The sequence below is a fragment of the Macaca fascicularis genome, chromosome 6, assembly GCF_037993035.2.
Source record: "Macaca fascicularis isolate 582-1 chromosome 6, T2T-MFA8v1.1".
NCBI classification, from domain to species: Eukaryota; Metazoa; Chordata; class Mammalia; order Primates; family Cercopithecidae; genus Macaca; species Macaca fascicularis.
The window spans coordinates 104560209-104569698 of record NC_088380.1 but is presented as its reverse complement, the minus strand read 5'-3'; the positions used below and the strand labels follow the sequence as shown (position 1 = coordinate 104569698).

The 9490-nt window shown below is 40.4% G+C and overlaps 1 long non-coding RNA gene across 1 annotated transcript in view; it reads left to right on the top strand.

Moving 5' to 3' along the window:
- The first annotated feature begins 1060 nt into the window (after positions 1 to 1060).
- LOC123573894 (uncharacterized) overlaps positions 1061 to 9490 on the top strand; it is a 60190-nt gene continuing 51760 nt past the window's right edge. The window contains exons 1-3 of the long non-coding RNA XR_006698601.2: positions 1061 to 1352; positions 1507 to 1598; positions 1868 to 1973. This is a non-coding gene — a long non-coding RNA (uncharacterized lncRNA). The remainder of the gene's footprint in view (positions 1353 to 1506; positions 1599 to 1867; positions 1974 to 9490) is intronic.

The window sequence follows — 9490 nt, the reverse complement described above, 5'->3', positions numbered from 1 at the left end:
TGTACTTTTGCTTTTGTTACCTATGCTTTTAGCATCAAATCTAAAAAAAAAATCATTGCCCAAATCAATGTAATGTAGTTTTTCTCCTGTGTTTTCCTCTAGTAGTTTCATAGTTTCAAGTCTTATGTTTAAAGTCTTTAATACATTTTGAGTTGATTTTTGTCCATATGATTTTTGTCCTTTATTCTGCTGATGTAGTGTATCATATTTATCAGTTTGTGAATGTTGAATCAACCTTGTATCTCAGGGACAAATCTCTCCTGATTATGGTGAATGATCCTTTTAATGTGTTGCTGAATTCAGTTTGCTAGTATTTAGTTGTGGATTTTTGCATCATGTTCATTAATGGTATTAGCCCATAGTTTTCTTTTTATGTGATGTCCTTGTCTGGCTTTGATATCAGAAAAACATTGGCCTTGTAAACAGAGTTTAGGATTGTTCCCTTCTCTTTAATGTCTTGAAAAGTCTGTAGAGAATTGGTATTAAGTCTATTACTGACAAAGCTGGTCCCCCAAAAGATGGGGTCCTTCCCTGTTCAGTATCACAAAGCCAACACACAAAACTGAAAGCGTCCATCAGTGCAGGCTTTATTCAATGGCCATGGGATTGAGAAGTAAAAGCATGGCTCACAAATCAGCTTCTCAACTAGTGAGGGGTGAAAGGGTTAAAATATAGGATTTCTCTAATGAAGGGATTTGCCTTAAAAGTGAGAAGAGGAATATTCATATCTTTTCTGGTAATGGGAGGGAAATGTCCCAGAACCTGAGTGCTGCCTTTCCTTTTGTCCTTTCATGGCTTCTTTTTGTCACTGTCATGGTGATTGTCAGCAGTCATGGTGATTGTCAGCAGTCATGGTGCCATTTAGCATGGAAATCTGATCATAATGGAGTCTGAGGTCTTTTTGAAGTGATTTGATTGGCTATCTTGGTTCTTACCAGTCTCAGCTCGTAAGGGTTACAAAGGGAACTTTTTATTACAGGTGTCCTGTTCCTTAAAGATAAGCAGAATTAAGACTGGGTAGAAATTCAGCTATGTCATGTTACCATTAAATTGTGTAGCAAATTCTTCCTTTTCTCTATAGGTACTCCTCATTCTTGAGGGGTGTGAGGGGACGAAGGTCCATCTTCTATAACTTCTTTAAGCTGAATCCGGGTGTTGATATGGGACCCATTGGAGGAGTGAAATTTTTCTTAGCTAGTCTTAGGTAGGTCTAGTTATCTCCTGGGTATAAGCCTAGCCATTCATATTGCTATATGGCCTTAACTTGCTTAGACACAAAAGAAACAAGGCAGTTTAAGAAACAGGGCCCAAAAATCAAAGAAGTAGGATGTCAGCTAAAGTGCCCAGGAAGGGTAAGAACCATGCAAGATTAGGGATGGCCTGTTTTATAATTTTTCCATATTCCCTGAGGGCCCATGCCCTTTTGGTTAAATTGGTGCAACCACTTGGTCTGGTTGTAGATGACTTTAATGTATTTTTTTATTTATCTGAAATTATTTACCCAAGCACAACAGGAAGTGTTGGTGACTATACACACCCTATCTTGTTCTGCCAAGAGGTCATCAAGAGCAGACAGTTATGATGCATGATAATGGCTAGTAAGTCTGAGGAGACTGTGAGGCAGATAAGGCCATCACCAGTCTTATAGGCTAAAGTTTCTATAACTGTTTTGAAGTTGTGAAAGGTAACTTCATTGCAGGCAAATCTTCTCTATGAAGCAAGGAGACTGCCCACTATCCTGATGCCAGCCAGAATAAGCCAAATTGCCGTTTTACTCCTTGAGCAAGAGGGGAATGGAAAACAATTAAATATTTTGACTTGTCTTGTCTAACTGCACTCTCCTTGATGTCATATATTTTCCAAATAGGGGTAGGCTCTGAATGAAACAAGGTGACGCCAAGAGCAAAGCTTAGAATACCTGTAAGCAAGACAAGTAGATTAAGTCCTGGCAGAAAAGTATATGCAGGCCCAAGGTAACTTATCTGTTTGAGGTTTCTTGTCCATCCTTTTGTAAAGGAACCTTAGATCTGAGAATGCTTCAGCTCAGTAAGTGGCACTTTCTTCCTTAGGTTTCATGGCTGCCTTTATCTGGGTATGGTGGACCCAAGTGTCACTCCCTGTAACTCTAAGGTAGAGTTAGTTGTGAAAATTACCAGATATGGTCTTGTCTATTTAGGTTCTAAATAATCTTGTAGTCCTCCCACTTTTAGGTTTTTAACAAAACTCAGTCCTTGGTTGTAAAAGATGAAAGGCCAAATGAGATGATGAAGGTAATCCTTGAATTCTATACTCCTGAAAGGCCTTTATTGTTTTTCTAACCTTGGTGGCATATTTTATTTTTTTCATGTTTCTGAGGACCTCCTGGTTACCTTACCAGACCTGGACCAGTTGGCCATATATTAGCTCATAAGGGCTCAGTTTGATTTTTTCTTTTAGAGTTCTTCTTATTTTTAACAAGGCTGTGGGGAGTAATGAAATCCATGGGAGATGGGTTTTCTGGCTTACTTTGGCTAAAGTCCTTTTAAGGGCCTGGTTGGTGTGCTCTATTTTGCCTGAGACTGTGGTCTCCAGATGGTATGTAGGGATCATTTTATTTCTAAGCCCCAAGAAGCAGCCGTAGTAATGAAAGCTATAAATGCAGGTCCATTATCACTTTGGATTGACCAAGGCAGCTTGAATCTGGGGACCTTTGCCACCTCATGGGCAATTTCAGTGTGGGTGGCAAAGGCTTCTACCCATCCTGAAAAGGTGTCCGTAAGAACCAGGAGGTATATAAGCTTTTAGAGCCTCTGGGCATAACTGTGAAACTGATTTACCAGTCCTTCCCTGGGTGTCTACCTTGGTACTAGACCAGCTGTGTAGTCTCCTTTCCCTTCTCCCCACCCACTGCATAAGGTGGATATTAGGGTTATTAACATAGCAGATGGATTAGTCTCACCCACCTCTCTGATTAGTTCGCTGAGGGTTGGGGCAGTTATGCTTTTACAAAGTCAGTTGACGGGCCTCTTGACCAGTGAGTGTTGGAATGGTTTCTGTTTTAACAGTCTGCAAGTCAGCTGCTTTTGGGGAAAGAAATTGTCCATGAGGGCTAATTAGCCATCCTGACTGATCAATACTTTTGGTATAACCCCATTTGGAGGCTTTTTTCCATTCCTTTTGAGAGTCAAAGAGGGTAAAAGAGCAGGACCCAGGAAAGAAGGTGAAAATGGCATTTTGAAAGTGACCTTCCCTAAAGTCACCTGTTTTGACACTAGGTTGGCTTTATTAGTTTCTTTAATTACCTTAACATCCCCCTTCTGGTGGCTGCAGCAATGAACTACTGCCACCTGGGCGAGTTTTCTTACAGTCTCTAATAACCTTAAAATGATGGTACCATTTTTGACCTGTTTATTATCAGAGGTTAACATGCCCCTTTTCCTCTAACTAGTGCCATGTGTGTGAAAGATGGACTATTAGTACCTGGAATCAGCATACTCATTCCCTTCACTCAATTTTATGCCCCAATTAGAGCAACAAGCTCTGCCTTCTGTCCCCCAAATGATGGGGCCTTTCTCTGTTCAGTATCACAAAGCCAATACAATGAAACTGAAAGTGAGGGTCAAGCAGTGCAGGCTTGACAGTGCAGGCTAAAAGCATCCAGGTAGGAGAGTGCCCGCTTCTACGGTATCAGTGAGACCATAGCATACCCTGCCCTCCCCTGGTCCTCTTGCATACAGCCATTCCCATTGGTGAACCGCTGGGATTCTGCATTCTTAATAGGTTCACGTTTCAGGTTCAGCCTACTGAAGTAAACTTACTCCATCACTTCTAAGCAGTTGTGAGATAAATCACCATCTTCAAGTGGAAGGAGTGTGGCTGTGTTCAAGATATTACATACCTTCAAAGTTATGTGATGGTTGTCTGTAACTGGAGAGCACTGCCTGAGGACAGCCATTCTGACCCCCTTTCATTCATGAGGGTCTGGGTATGGTGGGGAGTCCAGATGGTTAGGGGTTGGCCAAAGGTTAACTTTTCTGTTTCTTTTAAAAGGAGGGCTGTGACTGCCACTGACCCAAGGCAAGGGGGCCAGCGTTTAGCAAGTAATTCCAGTTGCTTGGAAAAGTAGATCGTTTATCCAGGTCAGTGGGCCCAACCTTCAAGTTAGTATTACTAGAGCAATTGCTTCCTCTTATGAAACATAAAGACGGAAAGGTTTGTTTAAGTTGGTTAGGGCTAATGGTGGGGGCCTTGTGAGTAGGGTTTTAAGTTTTCAGAATGCTTGGTCACATTATGCCATCCATTCAGAAGAAACAGGTGCTCTGGGTCCCTAGCTAAGGCTTCTCCAAATATTGTGGGGGAGTTTTTGAATGCCTGGGTCCACACAGTGATATAGGAGGGGAGTAGGGCAGTACTGGGTAGCCACAGGTAAGTCCCTGGCAAGGGCTCCACCCCCACAGAACTAGATGAGGACAGGCACTCCTGCTTTTATGCCCAAATGTTGCATTTTTCAAGACCATCCTGACCCCTATCCTACGTGGGCAAGACCTTAGCGGGCAGACACACAGGGGGCCAGATGTCAAGAGGAACACATCAGCAGAAGAAGACAAAAGCGGCTGGACCCTAGAGGACGGGTAGGGAGCACGCCAGCAGAAGAGTACACCGACAGAAGCAGGCAGGCACGCTAGCACATCACAGGTCATCCACCAGGGGGACAAGGCAGAGTTTAGCTGGGGCAGTCAGAGAAGAGTCTGTCCAACCCCAGGGGAAAACCATCTCCCCTCTGACTCCTCCATCTGCTGAGAGCTACTTCTACTCAATAAAACCTTGCATTCATTCTCCAAGCCCATGTGTGGTCTGATTCCTCTGGTACACCAAAGCAAGAAACCCTGGGATACAGAACTCCTTCTGTCCTTGTGATAAGGAAGGGGGTCTAATTGAGCTGGTTAACACAAGCTGCCTATAGAAGGCAAACTAAAAGAGGTCCCTGTAACGCATGCCCACTGGGGCTTCAGCTGTAAACATTAACCCCTAGACACTGCCATGGAGTTGTTGCCCCACAGCCTGCCTGTCTGTATGCTCCCCTAGAGGTTCCAGCAGTGGGCACTGGAGAAGCAAGCCACACCCCCATCGCACTCCCTGAGATGGGGGCGAGGGAACCTTGCCCATTTCAACTGGGGCCTCGCCTAGGATCCTGGAAGGTGAGTGTGAACGAATGTGAAACTGTCAAGTCTACCTCTCTTCCAAAACCCCACCACCTCTCTTTCTTCCCTGTGGGTAAGAGGCTATGTTTCCCTTCACTGAGTTTTAAATAAAAAATAATGAGCAAATCTGAACAAAAATGTATCCTGACAATATTGAAGACATGTTTAAAATTTTTATTTTATTAGTTTTAAAACCATTTTTATTCATCAAAGATTACTAAATTCATGTGAACTTGAAGAACATTTGGACTTACTTAATTCATGAGTACTTATTTACTTACAAGCCACTTTGGTGGTATGCTAGACTTCCTGCATAAGGTAACACATCTCTGCATACACACAAAGATCCAAGAGCTTTTACCTCAGAATTTTAGCCGTGAGATACAATACAAACTCACCATTTCATAAGTGACAAAATGGCAGATTTAATTTTTTTTTTGACAAAATTGGAACCCGTTCACATGACTAAATTTCATTTGCCCCAATAGGTATTCAAGGAAGGCTGTCGACCAAAATTTGGGTAAAGCAGTTTTTACGGCAGATTTTTTTTTTTTTTGTAATCCTCTTTTACAGCTTTTCTTCAGCTCCAAATGGGTTTCCAATGTCTCCATTTCAATCCGACCATAAATAATAAGTCTTATCTCAGCACCAGCAACTGGATCACAGGGGATTCACAGCAGGCAAAGAAAAGAGAGGAAAATAGCTTTAGAAAACTGCTTAATAAGTGCAGACTCACCATTTGAGCTCTAAATATGTCTTACTGTGCACAAAACTACTATTTATCACTGCATGCAGGTATCCCTGATATCTTCTTGAAGGCCAGCTAGGCATCCTTGACATCTCTTCTTTCAGGAGAGTAGCCAAGGCCACCTTGTCCTTTTGGCTTTGTCAAAGAGTAGGAAGAGGTATTTTCCAAGAAGGGTGAAACCCAAGCTTCTCCAGTGCAAGAAAAATGGTATGTTGGAGGTTTTTACAGATGTAAGAGAACAAACACTAACAGGAGTAAACAGAGAGGAACAGAGAAGGATACACACACACACACACACACACACACACACACACACACACACACACAAATTTACCTATAGGCTGTTTCCTGATCCTGCAGTCTAGACTGTCAGCCCTTCAGTTCTTCTCTCATCTTTTCAAGAGCCTTTTGTAGGCCCTCTACTTGGGGCGTAGCCATCCTTCAGTTCCTTTCTCACCTTTGCCAAGACACTTAAGGGAGTATCGGGATGTAAGGAGCCATTTACTGAGGATGGGACAATGATGTGGTGCCAGGAGTCCTCACGCAGAACCAGAATCCTGGGAAAATGTCCCACCATACATTGCTCAGTGGATCCTTCCCAGTACAGTTCTATAACCCTTTGCCTGCCTGCTTACTCCATCACAACAATAATATATTACATTCCTCAAAGCTGATCCCTGGCACCTAGAGTCAGGACAAACATACATTATTTGATGTAGGTGTTTATTGGTATAAACATTTTTTAGAACTTTTTTTGCTGCTTCTCGTAAGTTATGATATGTTGTGTTTCCATTTTGTTTGTCTCATACTCTTTTAAATTTCCCTTTTAATTGGTTGTTCTGGGACATATTGTTTAACTTCTGTGTATTTGCAAATTTACCAAAATTTCTGTTGTTATTAATTGTGACTGGAAAAGATGCTTGATATAATTTGATCTTTTCAAATTTGCTAACATTTGTCTTGTTAGCTAACATTGATCAATCCTGGAGAATGTTTTGTGTGTTCTTGAGAAGAATGTGTATTATGTCAGATGGAATATTCTGTATAGGTCAGAATTCTTTGTCAGCTGATGCTATCAGGTGCCAGTTGCTGGGTCTCCAGGGAGATAAGGAGCTTCCCATATAGGGAGGTGGACCATTTAGTCCAGGGCCACACACTGGTTAACCAGTTCTGTTACTGACAAAGCTGGTCCCCTATAAGATGGAATCTTTCCCTGTTCACTGTCATGAAACCAAATATAGGAAACTGAAAGTGAGTTTCAAGCAGTGCAGACTTTCTTTAATGGCCATGGAATTGAGAAGTGGGAGCATAGCTTATGAGTAAACTTCTTGACTAGCAAAGGGTGAGTGGGTTAAAATATGGGGTATCTCTAATGCATGGGGTGGACATTAAAAGAGAGGGAAAGGATATTCATGTCTTTTTTGGAAATGGGTGGTGAACATTTTGGAAATGGAGTGCTTCCTCCCTTTTTCTTCCTTTTATGGCTTCTTTTGGTCATTGCCACAGCAGTTGTCAACTGTCATGGCACTGATGGTAGTGTCATTTAGTGTAGAAATGAGATTATAATAAAGCCTGAGGTCTTTTTTCAAGTAATTTAATTGGCTATCTTGGTTCTAAACAATCTCAAAACAAAGAGCTCTGGTTCTAACCAGTCTGACTACAACAAGAATTTTTATCATAGGTGTCTTGTTTCTTAAAGATAAGCAGAGTTAGAGCAGGGTAGAAATTCAGCTATGTCACATAGCATTATCCCAGGTAACAGTTGTACTTTAAATGCTTGGTAGAATCTAACGATCATGCTATTGGGTCCTGGAATTTTCTTTGATGGAAGGCTTTTTATTTTTTTTGTCAGACTTTTTTTGTCAGACAGAGTCTTGCTCTGTCCCCCAGGCTGGAGCGTAGTGCAGCAATCTCAGCTCGCTGTAGCTTCTTCCTCCTAGGCTCAAGCAATTCTCATGCCTCAGCCTCCTGAGTAGCTGAGATTACAGACATGTGCCACCATGCGTGGCTAATTTTTTTGTATTTTGTATTTTTAGTAGTAAAAATTTTAGTAGAAAAAATTTTATTTTTTTTCTATTTTTAGTAGAAACAGGGTTTCACCACATTGGCCAGGTTGGTTTGGAACTCTTGGCTCAATTTGATCTGCTTGCCTTGGCCTCCGAGAGTTCTGGGATTACAGGCGTGAGACACTGCACCCAGCTGAAGACTTTTTATTACTGATTCAATCTCTTTACTCATTATTCCAAAGCCTCTTTATTTTTAATGCCTCTTTTACATTTTTTGGTCTGTTCAGATTTTCTGTGTTTTTTTATTTTTTTTATTTGTGTGTGTGTGTGAGATTCAGTCTTGGTAGGTTGTATATGTCTAGGAATTCATTTCTTGTAGGTTATCCAATTTTTTGACATATAATTGCTTATAAGTCTCATGATATTTTTATTTGATGTGAGTTGTAATATCTCCTCTCTAATATCTTGTTTTATTTATTTGAGCCTCTTTTGGTTTTTCTAGATAAAGATTTGTCAATTTTATCTTTTTGAAAAAAAAACTCTTTGTTTTGTTAATCTTTTGCATTGTTTTTCTAGTCTCTATTTCATTTATTTCTGCTTTGATCTTTATTATTTGTTTTCTTCTGCTTACATTGAGCTTAGTGTAGTCTTCTTTGTCTATTTTCTTAAGACAAAATGTTATTTGTTTGTTAAGTTTTTTTAAGAGATGAAATCTCACTCTGTCACTCAGGCTGAAGTGCAGTGGCATGATCATAGCTCATGCAGTCTAGACTCCTGGGCTCAAGTGATTCTCTCTCTCAGCTTCCTGAGTAACTGGAATTACAAGTGTGATCTTCTTTTTTGATGTAGGTGTTTATTGGTATAAAACTTTCTTTTAGAACTGTTTTTGCTGCATCTCATAAGTTTTGGTATTTTATGTTTCCATTTTGTCTTGTGATATTTTAAACTTCACTTTTAACTGGTTGTTCTGGGGCATGTTGTTTAACTTCTATGTATGTGCAAATTTACCGAAATATCTGTTGTTGTTGATTGTGACTGGAAAAGATGCTTGATATAATTTGATCTTTTCAAATTTGTTAATATTTGTCTTGTTACCTAACATAAGATCTGTCTTGGAGACTGTTTTCTATGTTCTTGAGAAGAGTGTGTATTCTGTTGGATGGAATATTCTGTATAGGTCTGTTAGGTCCATTTGATCTAAAGGGTTGTTCAAGTCTAATGTTTTCTTCTTAATTTTCTGTCTGGATGTTCATTCCATTGCTGAAAGTGATGTATTAAAGTCCTCTAATATTATTGAACTGCAAGCTATTTCTTCCTTTAGATTCTTTACTATTTGCTTCACATATTTAGGTGCTCCTATGTAGGATGCATAAGTCTTTACAATTGTTATATCCTCTTGAGGAACTGATCCCTTTGTCATTACATAATGTCCTTCTTTGTCTCTTTTCACAAATTTTGAATTAAAATCTGCTTTGTCTGATAGAAGTATCACTACCCCTGCTCTCTTTTGGTTTCAATTGTGTGGGATATCTTTTTCCATCCCTTCACTTTCAGTC